Below are 21,354 nucleotides of genomic sequence, written 5' to 3' on the forward strand. Positions count from 1 at the left end.
GGTGTGCTGAAAATCTATGAAAAAAAAAAATTGTCCAAAGACTTCATCCATTATAGGTCCATGCTTACAACATAAAACTCTGCATATACGGCTATTCGAACATTGTTTTCGAGCATGCCGAAGATACTCTATTGGCACACAAGCATGCTTAGATAACACCTTATAAGAGCACCTTTGCGCATCACTATTTATATCCTATTTCCGATCACCTGCACCTCAAAAAAGTTTCAAGAATTTCAAACTTTTCTTACCTTTGACTGTGCGAAAACTTATACTGTTGCTGTGATTCATTCTCGTCTGGACTTCTACAACTCTTACTAAATTCTCCCTTCTACAATCTATCCTGAATGCAGCAGCCAGGGTAATATTTAGTTTCAGCTGTTACATCAATAACTCCATTCTGTGCCAGTCAAACTTGGTTGCTCATTTGCTACAGAATACAATATAAACTTATTACTTTCACCCACAAAGCTGTTCACAATTATGCACAGCCCTACTTCTTCTCCCTCATTTATGTCTACCACCCTGCCAAGGCTGTCCACTCTGCTAATGACCTAAGACTAACTTTTTCTATATTCTTCAATAGTTGTAAGGCCGCACCCTAAAATAGCATAGTCTCTCAGGACTCAGAAGCGCACGTCCTTACCAGGGGGTCCAGCCCAGTCCATAATTCAGAATACAGATGAAGAAAGGACAGCGCTACTCCAGAATGTGAAGAAAGCAATCTACATTTTATTCTGCCTCCTGCGGCAACGTTTCGGTCCGAGGACCTTTTTCAAGCACAGTACAAAAACATGTTTCAACCACCATTATATATCTATAACCACACCCCTTAATTAAGCAGTGCCCAATAGGTGACCATCTCCTTTAAACAAATACACAATATAACCAAATACAGTATTACAAATATAAAAACAATCCCACAAAGACAGTCCCACATATATCCCATTAACTAACAGAGTCCAGCTAACCCTGATCGCTCCCAAAGATCCATAAACATCCATAAATCACATAAAACGTACCCAGCTCCTGAAAGGTAAACAAGACACATCGCACCTATCAGGAAAGTGCATCAATGATTACCATGGTGATAAAGGCGTATATGGAACAGAAATCATCCAATCACACAAATAGGTATCCACATCCTATGACCGGCCCATAGCCGGCATACACTGCGCAGCACCGCGTCAGCCCATAGGATGTTCATCCGGTCCGTCAGTCCTCAACACCGGAAGTGACGACGTATCATCGGAAAGAACCTATTGCGCATGTCCTCCCAGCCCTTAGCACCAGAAGCGACGACATCTCATCGAAAGAAGCATATTGCGCATGCCAAAAGTTCAGCTCCAATTGCGTTGTACATGTCCATGGGATTATACTGCTCAGAGGCTGCACTGCGCATGTCCACATTGTCATAGTGACATCTCACTGAAGGAATCCCATTGCGCATGTCAGGGATTCATTCCATATATGTCCATAAGCTCCATTGCGCACATCCACGTTGTCATCATATTGTGCACGTCCACGGCTCAATTATCTCCAGTGTCAGTGTATATAACAATAATTGTCCATAAACACATATTGCACATATCCAAATTCCATATTGCGTCAGTATTCATGCATATAGCCTCTAGTCCTCAATTAACACTCCATATATAGGATATCTCGGGGCTCCATCAGATATTCCTGGACCCGACGTTGTGTCACATGTAGGGGTACCTATTAGATCTTATTTAATAATAATTAAGTTATATTAGATATTCCATTATTCCATTCGACCCCATGTTATATGGTGCCTTCATGGTATACAAATAGATAGATAAACCGATATCAACCTTTTCAGGATATAGGCACACCTGTAATATAATGTCACAAAATAATCTAAGTACAACAACCAACACATAAATAAAGAAGAACAAATAAGAAAAAATAATTCACATAAATACTACCAGTATCATATAGGATATTTATCAATTCAGGGAACTGGTATGTCAGGACTATCAAAAAAATATCACATAAGACCAATATATAAGAGGTTAAAAACAATATACCGATTTATACACCACAAAGATCACATTAAAAAAGACAACTTTGCTGATATTCAATATTTAATCCCTTAGGAGAAAGTGTATCAAGCTCATGTATCCATTTGAGTTCTTTCCTCTTAAGGATAGCAACACGATCCCCTCCCCGTCTTAGTATAGGGACGTCGTCTATAACCCTATATCTGAGCTGGTTCACTGAATGTTTCATCTCATGGAAATGCTTTGGTACCGGTAGGTCAATGAGCTTTGTCCTAATTGTACTTTTATGTTTAGAGATCCTTGTCCTGATCTCCTTTGTGGTCTCGCCCACATAATAGAAGCCACAAGGGCAACTAAGAACGTAGATCACAAAACTACTCTTGCATGTATACCGTTTCTGGATCATATACTTTTTACCGGTATGGGGATGATAGAAACTTGCCCCTTTCACCATATTATTACAACATGCGCATCCGAGACATGGGAAATTACCCAAGCTCGGACGACTCAGAGTAGTTTGCAGATCCCTCTTTGAACTCCCCACATCCGATACTACCAATGCATCCTTAAAATTTCTGTTCCTCCTATAGGAAAAAAGAGGAGGTTTCTGAAATTCCTTGACATTAGCATGTCCCTTATTAAGCAAAGGCCAATGTTTGCGTATTACATCCGAGATCTGATTACTATGCCCATTATAGGCTGTAACAAAAGGTATCCTCTTTTCCGATTCTACAGCAACCTTAGGGGTAAGGAGCTCATCCCTATTCTTGGATAATGCTTTAGATTTAAACTTAACCAAATCAGACTTCGGGTACCCTCTCGCGAGAAACTTTTGACACATTTCATCCAACCTCGTGTCAATCAAAGTATCATTGGAGACAATTCTTCTAACTCTCAAAAGTTGACTCCATGGGAGGGATTCCACCATTCGTCGCGGGTGCTCACTTGAAAAAAGTAACAAATTGTTCCTGTCTGTCTGTTTGACAAACAGATCAGTACACAGCAACCCATCACTTTTATATACACTTGTGTCCAGGAACTGCATCCTAGTCTGAGAACACTCCATTGTGAAACCCAACCCAGGGTATATATTGTTCAAGAATAGATGAAAGAGCTCAAGTTCATCCCGATCACCGTCCCATACCAGGAAGACGTCATCAATGTAGCGCCGCCAGCCCCTGACAAGGCCCCAGAATCGAGAACTGTACACGTATTCGCCCTCCAGGACAGCCATATAGATGTTAGCATAAGTGGGGGCCACATTGGACCCCATGGCTGTCCCGCGGCGCTGCAGGAAGTATTCATCCCCAAAGAGAAAAAAATTCCTCTCAAGGACGAACTCCAGCAGCGCCAGGACGAAACGTGCACAATCTGGAGCCATGTCGGAGCCGGCCAGCGCCACACCGACAGCCGACAGCCCCCTGGCATGCTCAATGGACGTATACAGTGAGGTCACATCAAAGGAAACCAACCATGTGGAATCCTCAACCCGCACATCCCTCAGTGATCCAATAAAGTCACTAGTATCTTTAACATAGGATGGCGCAGAAACTGCAAACCTCCTTAGTAGGTGATCTAAAAAAATCGCCACTTTGTTACACAGGGAACCCCTACCCGACACAATCGGGCGACCAGGAGGTCTCCGAAGGTCCTTGTGGATCTTCGGAAGGGCGTACAGAACGGGAACCACCGGGTGTTCAGTTTTCAAATATTCCACCAGCTTGGCATCAATCAAACCATTGGTGTGTGCCTCTTCTATTAATGTATCTAATTCCACCTTGAACCTCTGGGTTGGGTTCACCTGGAGCCTCTCATATACATCAGTGTCCGAAAGCTGTGACCTGATCTCATCCACATATTGGGCTGTATCCATCACCACCAAGGCTCCACCCTTGTCGGCAGCCTTGATGGTGATGGATTTGTTGCTTCTAAGGGTCTCAATTTCCCTACGTTCCAAATAGCTCAAATTTGAACGACCCCTTCTCCTCCCTTTTTGCTTTAATTTGGCAATATCTGCCTTTACAAATTTACAAAAAGTCTCCACAACCGGATCCTGTACCGGAGGTATAAAATTACTCTTATTGTAGAGACCACATTTATCAAGGGAGAGATGTGTATGAGATTCTACGGGCACAGCCTTCTCTTTGTCTGAAAAAAACAACGCCAATTTCAGCCGTCTGAAGAAAAAGAACAAATCATTGTCGACATTAAACCAATTAGTGTTACTCGTAGGACAAAAAGAAAGACCTTTGGACAGTACTTTCACCTGCAAATCAGAGAGGGTTAATGAAGAAATATTTACCACCAGAGAAGACGCTCCATTCACTTCCTCTTCCCCTTGGATCTGGTCACCGATCCCTGGTTCTCTCTTCCGGTGTTTCCTGCCACCCCTGTGGCCACTCCGTCTCCTTGGGGTGTCCCCACCCCTTTGGCTAAAAAACGAGATGCATCCAAATTCACCACTCTACCATCATCAGTGGAATCAGATTCACCCCCTGTGAAACCAAAAGTTGTTTGTGCATTCATATTCCTACGGGGTCTCCTTGTTCTCTTAGGAGCACCCCTAGAACGTCCAGAACCAGGCGATGATCCTCTTGGCAATGAATTTCTGAATTGCCACCCATAAACTCTGCCATTATTATAATCATCCAGATCTCTAAACCATTTAGATCTTTTGGTGTCCTCCAGTCCAGTTTTAAACTTCAGAAGGTTTTCCTCCATTTTAACATTAATATTTCCAAAATCATCGACTGGAATGGCAGATAACAGGGCAGTTCTCGTCTCATCCTGTTTGATCTTTAAGATCTCGATTTCTTTTTTCAGAAATTCTATATTTAGCAGCATGATATCAAATGCATATTTATTGCCTATCGCCTCAAACTTGGCACAAAACTGCACATTGTTCGGCATCAGGGTAGGCCTTAAACTAGACCTTAATCCCCTGGGGATTCTCTTGGCCTTAAAATATTCAACCAATGTACCCGTATGTAGCTCCAGAGAGATGATTTTTCTTCTTTCCACCTCCCATCTCGCTTTCAGCATCTCAGCAGAGGGTTGTTGTAAATATGAATTATCAGTCCTAGTGTCCGATATAATCCTTGCAGCATCCTCATCGGTATAGAAAAAACAGGCAGATGCTGGTTCACCACCACCACCAGCACATATATCCATAATTCAAAATTGTAAAGGATGCAGGCCAAACGTGACCCATACAATGCAAATATTCTTCAATAGTTGTAAGGCCGCACCCTAAAATAGCATAGTCTCTCAGGACTCTCTCAGGACTTATGGATGTTTATGGATCTTTGGGAGCGATCAGGGTTAGCTGGACTCTGTTAGTTAATGGGATATATGTGGGACTGTCTTTGTGGGATTGTTTTTATATTTGTAATACTGTATTTGGTTATATTGTGTATTTGTTTAAAGGAGATGGTCACCTATTGGGCACTGCTTAATTAAGGGGTGTGGTTATAGATATATAATGGTGGTTGAAACATGTTTTTGTACTGTGCTTGAAAAAGGTCCTCGGACCGAAACGTTGCCGCAGGAGGCAGAATAAAATGTAGATTGCTTTCTTCACATTCTGGAGTAGCGCTGTCCTTTCTTCATCTGTATTCTGAATTATGGACTGGGCTGGACCCCCTGGTAAGGACGTGCGCTTCTGAGTCCTGAGAGACTATGCTATTTTAGGGTGCGGCCTTACAACTATTGAAGAATATTTGCATTGTATGGGTCACGTTTGGCCTGCATCCTTTACAATTTTGAATTATGGATATATGTGCTGGTGGTGGTGGTGAACCAGCATCTGCCTGTTTTTTCTATACCGATGAGGATGCTGCAAGGATTATATCGGACACTAGGACTGATAATTCATATTTACAACAACCCTCTGCTGAGATGCTGAAAGCGAGATGGGAGGTGGAAAGAAGAAAAATCATCTCTCTGGAGCTACATACGGGTACATTGGTTGAATATTTTAAGGCCAAGAGAATCCCCAGGGGATTAAGGTCTAGTTTAAGGCCTACCCTGATGCCGAACAATGTGCAGTTTTGTGCCAAGTTTGAGGCGATAGGCAATAAATATGCATTTGATATCATGCTGCTAAATATAGAATTTCTGAAAAAAGAAATCGAGATCTTAAAGATCAAACAGGATGAGACGAGAACTGCCCTGTTATCTGCCATTCCAGTCGATGATTTTGGAAATATTAATGTTAAAATGGAGGAAAACCTTCTGAAGTTTAAAACTGGACTGGAGGACACCAAAAGATCTAAATGGTTTAGAGATCTGGATGATTATAATAATGGCAGAGTTTATGGGTGGCAATTCAGAAATTCATTGCCAAGAGGATCATCGCCTGGTTCTGGACGTTCTAGGGGTGCTCCTAAGAGAACAAGGAGACCCCGTAGGAATATGAATGCACAAACAACTTTTGGTTTCACAGGGGGTGAATCTGATTCCACTGATGATGGTAGAGTGGTGAATTTGGATGCATCTCGTTTTTTAGCCAAAGGGGTGGGGACACCCCAAGGAGACGGAGTGGCCACAGGGGTGGCAGGAAACACCGGAAGAGAGAACCAGGGATCGGTGACCAGATCCAAGGGGAAGAGGAAGTGAATGGAGCGTCTTCTCTGGTGGTAAATATTTCTTCATTAACCCTCTCTGATTTGCAGGTGAAAGTACTGTCCAAAGGTCTTTCTTTTTGTCCTACGAGTAACACTAATTGGTTTAATGTCGACAATGATTTGTTCTTTTTCTTCAGACGGCTGAAATTGGCGTTGTTTTTTTCAGACAAAGAGAAGGCTGTGCCCGTAGAATCTCATACACATCTCTCCCTTGATAAATGTGGTCTCTACAATAAGAGTAATTTTATACCTCCGGTACAGGATCCGGTTGTGGAGACTTTTTGTAAATTTGTAAAGGCAGATATTGCCAAATTAAAGCAAAAAGGGAGGAGAAGGGGTCGTTCAAATTTGAGCTATTTGGAACGTAGGGAAATTGAGACCCTTAGAAGCAACAAATCCATCACCATCAAGGCTGCCGACAAGGGTGGAGCCTTGGTGGTGATGGATACAGCCCAATATGTGGATGAGATCAGGTCACAGCTTTCGGACACTGATGTATATGAGAGGCTCCAGGTGAACCCAACCCAGAGGTTCAAGGTGGAATTAGATACATTAATAGAAGAGGCACACACCAATGGTTTGATTGATGCCAAGCTGGTGGAATATTTGAAAACTGAACACCCGGTGGTTCCCGTTCTGTACGCCCTTCCGAAGATCCACAAGGACCTTCGGAGACCTCCTGGTCGCCCGATTGTGTCGGGTAGGGGTTCCCTGTGTAACAAAGTGGCGATTTTTTTAGATCACCTACTAAGGAGGTTTGCAGTTTCTGCGCCATCCTATGTTAAAGATACTAGTGACTTTATTGGATCACTGAGGGATGTGCGGGTTGAGGATTCCACATGGTTGGTTTCCTTTGATGTGACCTCACTGTATACGTCCATTGAGCATGCCAGGGGGCTGTCGGCTGTCGGTGTGGCGCTGGCGGCTCCGACATGGCTCCAGATTGTGCACGTTTCGTCCTGGCGCTGCTGGAGTTCGTCCTTGAGAGGAATTTTTTTCTCTTTGGGGATGAATACTTCCTGCAGCGCCGCGGGACAGCCATGGGGTCCAATGTGGCCCCCACTTATGCTAACATCTATATGGCTGTCCTGGAGGGCGAATACGTGTACAGTTCTCGATTCTGGGGCCTTGTCAGGGGCTGGCGGCGCTACATTGATGACGTCTTCCTGGTATGGGACGGTGATCGGGATGAACTTGAGCTCTTTCATCTATTCTTGAACAATATATACCCTGGGTTGGGTTTCACAATGGAGTGTTCTCAGACTAGGATGCAGTTCCTGGACACAAGTGTATATAAAAGTGATGGGTTGCTGTGTACTGATCTGTTTGTCAAACAGACAGACAGGAACAATTTGTTACTTTTTTCAAGTGAGCACCCGCGACGAATGGTGGAATCCCTCCCATGGAGTCAACTTTTGAGAGTTAGAAGAATTGTCTCCAATGATACTTTGATTGACACGAGGTTGGATGAAATGTGTCAAAAGTTTCTCGCGAGAGGGTACCCGAAGTCTGATTTGGTTAAGTTTAAATCTAAAGCATTATCCAAGAATAGGGATGAGCTCCTTACCCCTAAGGTTGCTGTAGAATCGGAAAAGAGGATACCTTTTGTTACAGCCTATAATGGGCATAGTAATCAGATCTCGGATGTAATACGCAAACATTGGCCTTTGCTTAATAAGGGACATGCTAATGTCAAGGAATTTCAGAAACCTCCTCTTTTTTCCTATAGGAGGAACAGAAATTTTAAGGATGCATTGGTAGTATCAGATGTGGGGAGTTCAAAGAGGGATCTGCAAACTACTCTGAGTCGTCCGAGCTTGGGTAATTTCCCATGTCTCGGATGCGCATGTTGTAATAATATGGTGAAAGGGGCAAGTTTCTATCATCCCCATACCGGTAAAAAGTATATGATCCAGAAACGGTATACATGCAAGAGTAGTTTTGTGATCTACGTTCTTAGTTGCCCTTGTGGCTTCTATTATGTGGGCGAGACCACAAAGGAGATCAGGACAAGGATCTCTAAACATAAAAGTACAATTAGGACAAAGCTCATTGACCTACCGGTACCAAAGCATTTCCATGAGATGAAACATTCAGTGAACCAGCTCAGATATAGGGTTATAGACGACGTCCCTATACTAAGACGGGGAGGGGATCGTGTTGCTATCCTTAAGAGGAAAGAACTCAAATGGATACATGAGCTTGATACACTTTCTCCTAAGGGATTAAATATTGAATATCAGCAAAGTTGTCTTTTTTAATGTGATCTTTGTGGTGTATAAATCGGTATATTGTTTTTAACCTCTTATATATTGGTCTTATGTGATATTTTTTTGATAGTCCTGACATACCAGTTCCCTGAATTGATAAATATCCTATATGATACTGGTAGTATTTATGTGAATTATTTTTTCTTATTTGTTCTTCTTTATTTATGTGTTGGTTGTTGTACTTAGATTATTTTGTGACATTATATTACAGGTGTGCCTATATCCTGAAAAGGTTGATATCGGTTTATCTATCTATTTGTATACCATGAAGGCACCATATAACATGGGGTCGAATGGAATAATGGAATATCTAATATAACTTAATTATTATTAAATAAGATCTAATAGGTACCCCTACATGTGACACAACGTCGGGTCCAGGAATATCTGATGGAGCCCCGAGATATCCTATATATGGAGTGTTAATTGAGGACTAGAGGCTATATGCATGAATACTGACGCAATATGGAATTTGGATATGTGCAATATGTGTTTATGGACAATTATTGTTATATACACTGACACTGGAGATAATTGAGCCGTGGACGTGCACAATATGATGACAACGTGGATGTGCGCAATGGAGCTTATGGACATATATGGAATGAATCCCTGACATGCGCAATGGGATTCCTTCAGTGAGATGTCACTATGACAATGTGGACATGCGCAGTGCAGCCTCTGAGCAGTATAATCCCATGGACATGTACAACGCAATTGGAGCTGAACTTTTGGCATGCGCAATATGCTTCTTTCGATGAGATGTCGTCGCTTCTGGTGCTAAGGGCTGGGAGGACATGCGCAATAGGTTCTTTCCGATGATACGTCGTCACTTCCGGTGTTGAGGACTGACGGACCGGATGAACATCCTATGGGCTGACGCGGTGCTGCGCAGTGTATGCCGGCTATGGGCCGGTCATAGGATGTGGATACCTATTTGTGTGATTGGATGATTTCTGTTCCATATACGCCTTTATCACCATGGTAATCATTGATGCACTTTCCTGATAGGTGCGATGTGTCTTGTTTACCTTTCAGGAGCTGGGTACGTTTTATGTGATTTATGGATGTTTATGGATCTTTGGGAGCGATCAGGGTTAGCTGGACTCTGTTAGTTAATGGGATATATGTGGGACTGTCTTTGTGGGATTGTTTTTATATTTGTAATACTGTATTTGGTTATATTGTGTATTTGTTTAAAGGAGATGGTCACCTATTGGGCACTGCTTAATTAAGGGGTGTGGTTATAGATATATAATGGTGGTTGAAACATGTTTTTGTACTGTGCTTGAAAAAGGTCCTCGGACCGAAACATTGCCGCAGGAGGCAGAATAAAATGTAGATTGCTTTCTTCACATTCTGGAGTAGCGCTGTCCTTTCTTCATCTGTATTCTAACTTTTTCTATAATCCAAAGATCCCACCTCCATCCTCCATCTCCAGAACTATGAATTTACGCAGTCCTGCACTGAATAGACTCATTTCTCCTTCATATTAAATGGTGCAGGATTCTTTCAGCAGTGCAGGGGTTAAACTGTTCAGCTTTGAGTCTCTGTAGATTTCTGCATGAAGGATCTCAGCTGTACAGTATCAGCCACTCCCCTCTCCTATATATTCTTGCCTCTGGCAACCCGGATTGATAGTGCTAAGACTTGTACTGCTTGGTGAAAGAGTGGAGCATTCGGAGTTCGGTAGAGGCATTTTGGAGAGTTGTTCTGTGATTGCTGCTTGGTGTTTTTTGGCTGTGTGCATAGTACCCATCATATACTATTATGTTTAGCTTCCTATTTTCTTCTGTGTTTCTCTCTGTTGTCTATGAGTGGATATTTTGTATGATTGACATATTCATTTATCCCTATACGTCCTTACTTGTTTGTCTGGTTTTTGTATTAACATACACTATTCCTCCCCACTTCCCTGGTAGGGGGAGGGGATAGATAAGGGCTCATTCTGAAGCAAAGCAAGGTATGTGGCCCTATCATCTTCACCATCAGAAGTAACCTGGGGAGCAGAGATTGCTTGAGTGCCCATACCGTTAGGGACAGAGTAGGAGCACCTGGCCTCAAGTTATCAGACAACAGAATCATGACATGTATTTTTACATTTAGTGACAGATGATTGATTTATGCAGCATCATTTGAATGCCCCTATGTTAATCATGGCTGGATTATACAATGTAAGCCTTTTTTTCATTTTGCGTCATCCATATTTCCTTATACAGTAGTTTGTAAGCTTAAAAGGAGGGCCTTTTCTACTCTTGGTATGTCTTGAATTATGTGTTACTCCTTAATATCTTATTTTGCACATCACCTCTGATTTGTAAAGGGATGTGGAATGTGCCGGCAGCATAGAAGTAAAATGTATAATAATAATAATAATAATAATAATAATATCAGCAGCATAAACTTAGTTTGTTGTTAGTTTTTCAAAATTTCTTAATTTTTTTCACTGCTTGCTTAGAAAGAAAAACTAAAATACTAATTTGATGTCACTGCAATCATACTGACCTTTCACGACCTTGAACTTATAGCTACGTCCAAAGTCATCTCCTTGAATTTGATGTGGGCTCCAGCACGGAGCCCGCATCTTTCCTGGCACATGACAGCTGATCTTATCAGCTGTCATATGCTCCTAACAGCTGCATATCTGTTAAGTATTTAAATGCCGCTGTCAATCTCTGACAGCTGCATTTAACTCGTGGCTGGCGGAATTGCATCAAAAGACACTCCCATTGGTGCCCCCGTCACATGATTTTTCAAATATTATGGCTAGTGGTTCTGCAATTTTCTCTGCCATCTCTTTAAAGAAATTACTTGGAGGATACAGGCAGTGTAGGTACGAGGCAGCACAAGCAAGACAATAAATCATAGTTGTTATAGCTATTAGCGAATTACCTGATCAGACAAAGAGATGCCCTGCATGTATCTGACTTGGAGCATTCAAATTGTATCCCATATAGCCCATTTAGCAACCATTGCATTTTTTATTGCATTTAAATTCCTGTTATTAGACGGAAAAATAAAAGATATATTTTAAAAGTCTTTGACTAAGGATTATTTGTTTTTGCCAATTTGTAAATAATTATGATTTACCGTATGCTGACTTTTTGAATAGCTTTCAATTGTATGCGCCTCTAAAGTATGCCCCAAACCATGCAGAAGGACCTTAACATAGAAGTACCAGAAGCTGCAGGCAATCAGGGAGGATTATAATAAGGTACCTTTGTGCTTTTTGGATGTTTGAGAGGGAGTGGTGAAAATTTGAAGTTGAAATTTGAATATCTGTTGATGTGTGGGCAGATCTGCATCTTTGTCACTTAAACAGTACCTGTCAGCTTCCATAGGCCCCCCAAACTGATAGCGTGTATTTAGTGATCCTGTTATCTTCTTCTCAATGTCGCTATTTGTTCTGTGAAGTCAATGGTTTACCCACACTAATTGTCCAACTTACTATTTTATTACATCCCTGTGGGCATGAGGGACATGATTTCAAAGAGTGACACGACTGCTGCCTGTTGGCAAAATCTATACCTACCTAGAAATGAACAGGAAAGCCGGGTATACATTACATTCACAGCATCATCGACATGCTCAGCATGCCCAGGGATGCAGCAGTTATGTAGGACCCAGGCAACCACGAGATTCGTAAAGAGCCTGCAGTAACGGCTGTTAAGTCCTGCATTACTGCTGCTACTGCCCTGGGCATGCACAGTGCACCAACAATGATAGGTGTGCGTACCCCAGCTTTAAAGTGAATTGTCAAGGAGGCAGAGACTTTCAATGAGCCATTCCTGACACCGCTCATGCAAATCAAATCACTGCTAAAGAATGATTAATGGGATAGCTGGTCTGGTGAAAATCAACATCTCCACACCTCATCAGCAACTAATTAGTATATGAAAGGTATCTTTAGATAAACCCAACAGGCTCATATACTATATTAGACAATTGTGTTTTGGTCATAAATATTGATGAGCAAGCACTAAAATGCTCGGATGGTCGTTGGTCCGGTCGAGCAAATTGGAATACTCGGGTACTTGACCCGAGCAACGAGCCCAATGTAAATCTATGGTAAACCCGAGTATTTTTACCGTGATCCCCCTGGGGGTCCTTTAAGGTCTAAAAACATCAGAAAAAGATGGAAACACTGCTCAAATGACACGGGAACATCATGGGGATCGCCCCTGGAAGCATTTCTGACTCCTAGGTCACAGCTGTAAACAATGTTGTCAGAGTTTCACACCATTTTTACAGGTGCACCAAAAAACATACAAAAACTTAACGAAAATGGATTTTGCTGGGAAATATGTTAAGGTACAAGCTTTCCAAGCTAATGACTTATATATAAGGCAAAATAATTTACTCCAGACCAAAATGATTCTCCACCACTTGGGTTATGTTCACGCGCAGCGTTTGTAATGCGTTTTTCAACTTTAACATTGCTTTCAACCATTACATATGCATTCACTGGGAAATGTCATTGTAACATTTAACAACCCTAGCTGTCCATGTGATGTGTGACACATAAGGAGACATCTTGTTTCATTTATGAAGGAGGGACTCTTAAAGTCACAAAGCCTATTTTTAGAGGGGCATCAGTCGGCATTAATATTCTTAAAGGGCCATTATTAAACGGTGAATCTCCTATGCTTTTATTGCCTATGCAGTGAGTGGCTGGGCTGCCAATAATTACAACGCTCCCCAATACTCCTTTCATGAGAGGTACAGGAGGGCTTCCTGAAAAAATGTTGCATTGAATGCAAGGCCCGCCCTGCTATTAAGTCATATGCACCCCAATAAGCCTTTGAACCCAGGTACTGGATGGCCACAGGAAAACCCACTTCACAGTCTTCAGTTGGTCCTGCCATACAGTTTCCTTATGCATTGAATTCAAGGGCCACCTTGACCCAAATTTGCACACACCCCAATCCCCCCTTGGAAGAAACGTGGAGGAGGGCCTCATAAAAAAGTCTCATTACAAAGGAGCAGGTCTCCTAGACTCATAATGCACATACACTAAATGTATGGGCTGACAAACACTTCCCCATGGGGGGTACATTTTTTAAACTTTTTTTATGGAGATCATAGACACCCATGCCAAAAAATTGACTGGCTGTAACAGCATAGAACATGTTCACCCTGGTGTTCTAGGGGCGGTAGCTGTCAGGACTCTAAACATTTTTTATTACCTTTTGTGCATTACTGCCCTTTTCCAAGATGGCGTCTTTGGTCTCATGTGCACTGTGTCTTCCTGCTATAAAACTCCTCCCCAGCCTTCAGTCTGTGCTATAGTATTCTGCCTTGCATCCAGCTCCTGACCTCTGGTTATTCCCTGGCTATAGACCTGCTCCTGTGAACCTGTGGGGTTATCCTGCTACTCTGCTCTGAGTTCCTGCTGCATACACCAGTTCCAGTAATCCCCCTTCATCTGCTGCTCGTGTTTACTTCCATCTGCATTTGCTGGACATGTAAGCTGTTGCTGCTCTGCAAGAATCTGAGACTATTACCCAGGCCTCCCTGGTTGAGCTAAGATATTATTTGAACTGCCTAATAAGCATATTTATCTGTGTTTTGGACTAAGCAAGGACTTATTCGTGTCAAGTATCCTCAAGAATAATTGTGCTTCATAGACTTTCTGCGTGATTGCATTTTCCTCTGAAGTTTCCTATAGACTGCTATGCTGCATTTAATATTTACACCAAGTGTTGTGGACTTCAGTTTCTCTCTGCACATGTTTGAATCACCGTGTGATAATATAGACTTTACCACTTATAAAACTGTGTCCTGTAGTTGTCTTGTTCCACGCAAAGAGTCTCCTGAGTTATCCCCTATGATTATTACAGGATACTGTAGCCTTAAAAAAAAAAAAGGAGACTGCTGGAACAATGACTGCAGAAAGCAGACTAGAGCAGGTGTTTTCCATAATTAGATCACTGCAGAAAGATGTGGAAGGTCTGCAAAAGAAGTTTGGAAGCTTTGAACACAATCAACAAGTGTTTGGACAGACTTTGCAGGACTTAAGCACCCGCATGGCAGCCCAGGAAAACAAACTTGCTGGCATAGAGTCCCAGTATTGATGGGCTTTTCAGGACATAAGCACGCAAATAGCTGCACAAGCAACTTTTCCCTCTGGGCAACCGCCACCAGCTAGCCACCTAAGTTGCCCCATTTAGATTTAATGGTGATAGCGACAAATTTTGTGGCTTTGTGAATCAATGCATGCTATGTTTTGATGTGCATGCTGACCATTTTCCTAATGATAGATCCAAAGTATTGTGTGTAATAATGCTGCTGACCGCACAAGCGCTCGCCTGGGCGAATCCGATGATTGAGTCTCGTGACCCACGGTTAAATAACGTGGATGATTTCTTGGCCGCTATTTCATTAATGTTTGATGATCCTAATCGCCGTGCAACCACTGAATCTGCTTTATTGTCTTTACGCCAGGCAAAACATTCTGTTATTGAGTATGCTACTGAATTCAGGAGATTAGCGGTAGATACCAATTGGGACACTTATGCACATTGCCTATTTTTAAAAGGGGTCTGTCTAGTATTGTAAAAGATGAATTAGCTCGCTCTGAGTCACCACAAGAGCTAGAGACATTTATACAGCATTGTGTGCAAATTGACATTCGCCTCACTGAGCGTAGGCAGGAGAGGTTTGCTGCATAAAACCGTATTTCTAACTTTTCCCTTCCTTCCAAAGAGCCTGCAGGTAAAACATCTCGGGAGGTGGAGGAGGTGCCCATGCAAATTGATTCCGTTCAGAGGCGCGAGATCAATGAGCGCCGGGAGCATCACCTTCGTGAAAGTCTATGTTTCTACTGCGGCCAGTCTGACCACTTCTTGATCAATTGTACTAAGTGTCCTAGACAGCCTAACAAAGTGCTAGCAGCAGTATGGGAGTATGACAACTGTGATGATGAATCTGACATCTCTGAATGTAGCCTGCCTTTAAACGCTGTATTCCATTCACTTTCTATGACTTCACCCCCCAAGGAGCTTAAGGAAAAGAACTCCCACTGTTCTCTCCCTATTAAGATCCTGTGTTCAGGACAGTGGATTTCCAATGCAGCTATGATTGACTCTGGTGCAGGTGGCAATTTCATGGATATTGCATTTGCCAAGGAACATGGTATCGAAATTCAGCAAAGAGCCTCTCCAATTACCATGGAAACAGTGGATGAGTCACCTTTAATCTCTGGGCCTGTGGATCAGGAGACCGTACCCCTTGAAATGTTGTTGGTGCCTTATCATCAGGAGCAACTTTCTTTCTTGCTAATTTCTTCTCCTCATTTTCCTGTGATTTTAGGCATTCCTTGGTTGCGTTCTCAGAACCCAATTATCAACTGGGAGACCAAGGAGATTATCTTTCCAACAAGGAGCAACTCAGCGTTAACAGGAGCTGTCCCTGAGTCCACGGCTACGGAACCACATATACAGGTATTTTCTTTACCTCCAGCATATAAAGAGTTCTCTGACATCTGTGACAAGAAGAATGCAGATCAGCTTCCTCCACACAGGCATTATGACTGTCCCATTGAGTTGCTTCCTGGGGCACCTATTCCTTTTGGTAACGTATACCCTTTGGCGGCACCTGATCTTCAAGCCTTAAAGGAGTATATTGATGAAAATCTGGCCAACGGCTTCATGCATCCTTCTTCCTGACCAGCAGGGGCACTATCTCTTTTGTAAAGAAGAAGGATGGGACCCTGAGACCCTGTGTTTACTATCAGGAACTCAATAAGGTAAACGTACCAAACCGTTACCCTTTGCCTCTGATTCCCAAATTACTGGAAAGAGTCCGCCATGCTAAGGTGTTCTCTAAACTGGATCTTCGTGGGGCTTATAATTTGGTGCGTATTCGTCCAGGGGATAAGTGGAAGACAGCATTCAGATGCCGGTATGGACACTTTGAATCTCTTGTGAAGCCCTTCGGGCTTTGTAACGCCCCTGCAATGTTTCAACACCTTGCTAATGACATTTTCAGAGATTTGTTGGACCAGTCTGTAGTGATCTATTTGGACGATATACTAATCTTTTCTGACTTTCTACAGGAACATTAAGAACATGTCAAAACTGTTTTAAGACGTCTGAAAGAGAACCATCTGTATATTAAGCCGGACAAATGCGAGTTCCATCATTCTGAGATACAGTTCTTAGGTTATATCATCTCTCCCCAGGGGCTGAACATGGAATCTGGTAAGATTCAGGCTATCCTTGACTGGCCGGTACCCAAGAATGTTAAGGAAGTCCAACGTTTTATTGGTTTTGCAAATTTCTACAGACGCTTCATTCGAAATATTTCTGATATTGTCCATCCCATTACTTCCTTGACAAAGAAGGAAAAGCCCTTTAAGTGGTCATCACAGGCTCAAGAAGCTTTTCATCGGCTTAAGATCTGTTTCACATCAGCACCGCTGTTGATACACCCAGATCCAACACTTTCTTTCATTGTGGAGGTGGACGCTTCTGATAATGCTTTGGGGGCTATTCTCTCCCAAAGAACTGGAGAGAAGGGTCTGCTACATACTTGTGCTTTCTTTTCCCATAGACTAACTTCAGCAGAGAAGAATTACGACGTGGGAGACAAGGAATTGCTGGCTATTATTGCGGCTTTCAAAGAATGGAGGCATCATCTGCAAGGAGCTGCACTGTTGTGATTCGGTTCGTGGGCTCCCCCGGTGGTCTCTTGTGGTACTGGTGTCCTGCAAGCTTTGTCTTCTCAGTTCACCTGTTCCTATCAGGATGTGGGAGTATCCTATTTAACCTTGCTCCTCAGTCATTCTAATGCTGGCCATCAATGTATCCAGAGTGATTCTGTTGCATGTTCCTGCTCCCAGTTTTCTGCTCAGCTAAGTTGGACACTTTAGTCCTTAAGTCTATTTTTGTATGTTTTGTCCAGTTTGCACTTATGTGAATCTCTGCAGCTGGAAGCTCTTGTTGGGCTGAAATTACCACTCCAGTGGCATGAGTTGTCACATGAGTTAAGGTAATTTCAGGATGGTGTTTTGAAGGGTTTTGCAGCTGACCGCGAAGTCCTCTGTTGTATCTTTCTGCTATTTAGTTAGCGGGCCTCTCTGTGCTAAATCTGCTTTCATACTACGTGTGTCTTTTCATCTGCTCTCACCGTTATTATATGTGGGGGGCTGCTATCTCCTGTGGGGACATTCTCTGGAGGCAAGCCAGGACTGTGTTTTCTTCTACCAGGGGTAGTTAGTTCTCCGGCTGGCGCGCGGCATCTAGAGACAACGCAGGAATGCCCCCTGGCTACTTCTAGTGTGGTGTGTAGGTTTAGCATCGCGGTCAGCTCTAGTTTCCATCACCCGAGAGCTTGTCCGTTTATTCTATGCTTCTGATGTTTCCTTGCCATTGGAAACCATAACACTGCACAACAGATCATTGTGCTAACTGACCATCGCAATTTAGAGTTCCTTAGATCCGCTAGATGTCTTTCTCCTCGTCAGGCTCGTTGGAACTTATTTTTAAATCAATTTAACTTTGTTATCTCGTACCATCCAGGTTCTCGTAATGGGAAGGCTGATGCTTTATCCCGAATCCATGCTGCGGATTCCGTTCCTGGAGCCCCGTCCAAGACCATTCTATCTGATGCCAATTTCATCGGAGTTATCCACGATCAGGACTTGTGGAAGGAGTGCAGGGAGGCCTATGATGGTGATGTGTTTCTGGCCAACCCACCTGTGGATATTAATCTTGTCTTTAAGGGTGGCATGTGGTTCAGAGATCGACGTATCTACGTCCCTGAGGTCGTCCGTCTGCAGATCTGTTATGATCTGGTGGTCTAGGAGCAGCATGGATGAGCTCTGGAGTAGGTGGCCACTCTACTGACCACAGACCCTGAACTTAACATTGCAACTAGAAGTAGCCATGGGATGTTCCTGTCACTCCCTAGACACCTCGTCACGGCCGGAGGACTAATTACCCCTAAAGAAAGAAACAGGAATACTATCTTGCCTCAGAGAAAATTCCCAAAGGAAAGACAGCCCCCCACAAATATTGACTGTGAGAGGAGAGGGAAATAACATACGCAGACTGAAAAACAGAATTTAGCAAAGGAAGCCACGCTACCTAGAAAGAAAAGACAGGACAGAGTACTGTGCGGTCAGTATTAAAAATACTACAAAAATCCACCACAGAGGATACAAAAATCTCCACACCTAACTAAAGGCATGGAGGGGAACTCTGTGACTCCAGAGCTTCCAGCTTGGCTGAATAAATCCTTACACAGACAAAGCTGGACAAGAAAAAACATAGCAATTCACAGAACTATAAAGTCCACCGCATGTGGACTGCAAAAACAGAGCCAGGACTTATCTTTGATGATTTGGACAATCCAGCAGGAGAAACCAAGCAGAGAAGTGAATCCCCAGAAAACAATGGACAACTGGCACTCAGTAAAGGTTGAAGCCAGACTAAATAGCCCTGTCCAAAGTGGAAGTAGCTGATGACTGCTGTGAAGGACAAACAGCTGCACTACCACTTATAACCACCGGAGGGAGCCCAAGAGCAGAACCCACAACAGAATTCACAACACAGATCCTCAAGTTGGTACATGACTCCAAGTTGGCTGGTCACAGGGAGGTGCAGAAGACACAAGAGTTCCTGAGCCAACTCTTCTGGTGGCCAACTTGCCTGAAGGATACCAAGGACTATGTTCTCTCTTGCGAGGTATGTGCTCATTACAAGACTCCTCATGTGGCACCTACAGGTCTTCTACAACCATTACCTGTTCCATCCCGCCCTTGGGGGTCTATATCAATGGACTTTATTGTGGAGCTGCCTACATTGGGGGGCATCCATACAATCATGTTGGTAGTTGATCGCCTGACTAAAGCTGCTCATTTTGTTCCATGCACCGGCTTCCCCTCAGCTAAAGATACAGTGAACTTGGTTATACAGAATGTCTTTCGGTTGCATGGGATTCCAGATGAGATCATCTCTGACGTGGAGTGTAGTTCACTTCAAGATTTTGGAAGGGGTTTTGCTCTGCACTCAATATTAATGTCTGTCTCTCTTCCGCTTACCATCCCCAGACAAATGGTCAGACTGAGCGTACCAACCAGACGCTGGAACAATATCTAAGATGCTATGTCAGCCATCTCCGGGATAATTGGTTGGAGTTGCTGCCGTTAGCCGAATTTTCATATAACAATACTCAGAGCGCCTCCACTAAATTTACACCTTTCTTTGCCAATCTGGGTTATCATCCATGTATCTTACCTAGGTCTCCAATTAATTCTCCGTTTCCAGCCGTGGAGGAAAGGCTTACTGCGATGAGGCAAAATCTGGAGGTTCTGAAGGAATCCCTGACCACAGCTCAAGAACGTTATAAGAGATCGGCTGATAGATTCCGTAAACCTTCACCCATGTTCAAGGTAGGAGATTCCATGTGGTTAGCAACTAAGAATCTGAAGTTAAACGTTTCTTCACAAAAACTTGGACAGAAATTCATTGGCCCTTTCAAGATCAACAGTATTGTGAGCTCTGTGGCCTGCCGGCTGTAGCTGCCTAGGACTATGAAGGTACTCCCAGTTTTTCATGTATCTTTACTAAAGCCTGTATCTCCTAATACCTTCCAGGGACGTGTTGTGCCACCTCCGCAGCCTGTGGTGATTGATGGGCAAGAACAATTTGTGGTGGAGGAAATTGTTGATTCCAGGATTCGCAGGAATCGGCTCCAATATCTGATAAGATGGCAGGGATATCCCCCTGAGGAAGTGCAGCGCCCCAGAGTCCTGGTCGTTCCAGTAATATCGCTCTGCCACTAAGGGGAGTGATGTTACGTCTGATTGCACTAAAGGAGTTTCTCTGACCAGGTAACACTCACACTACACTTCACACTCCGGCCACCAGGGGGGGTGGTTCTATCTAGTAGGCCACTCCTCACACTCTGGTAAAACTGGGGGTTGGACAGGAAGACAGGAAGAGAAGTAACTGGGAAGAGCTAGTGAGAGGACCTGTCAGGGATGGGATCCTGGCAGACTCCTAAGAGCAGAACTAACCAGTGAACAACGGGAATACAGTAAAGAGGAATTAGGACCAGAAGGAGTCGTGCTGTTAGAACGAGGCAACATCCTTCTGAGGCGCAAACAGTCGGTGGCCGGAACGCCGAGCAAGTAAGAGACTCTAAGTACTACTGCAAACCGCGGCAGGGCAGCCAATTATAGGTTGGCTGTCTCACACAAATCACCTAAGCAGACAACGGAGGCAGCTGTGGGAGAGAGGCGACTCTAGGGTCCCGGAAGAACTCCAGGCCTACCCCGTCATACGGGTGTGTCCTACCATATCACCTGGGGGACGGAGAGAACGAACATCAGAGACAGGCAGAATCAGTTGTGAGGGCTATCCCGGGAGCTCAGCAGGGAAGAACTACAACACCCAGCGCTAGAAGGTAGACACTGATTCCCACCTGAAA

The 21,354-nt window shown here is 43.4% G+C and overlaps 1 protein-coding gene across 2 annotated transcripts in view; it reads right to left on the reverse strand.

The window, feature by feature from the left end:
* Positions 1 to 21,354, reverse strand: part of CFH (complement factor H) — a 919,877-nt gene that overhangs the window by 337,630 nt on the left and 560,893 nt on the right. The window lies entirely within an intron of this gene.

The sequence above is a fragment of the Ranitomeya variabilis genome, chromosome 8 (genome assembly GCF_051348905.1).
Source record: "Ranitomeya variabilis isolate aRanVar5 chromosome 8, aRanVar5.hap1, whole genome shotgun sequence".
In the NCBI taxonomy this organism is placed as follows: domain Eukaryota; kingdom Metazoa; phylum Chordata; class Amphibia; order Anura; family Dendrobatidae; genus Ranitomeya; species Ranitomeya variabilis.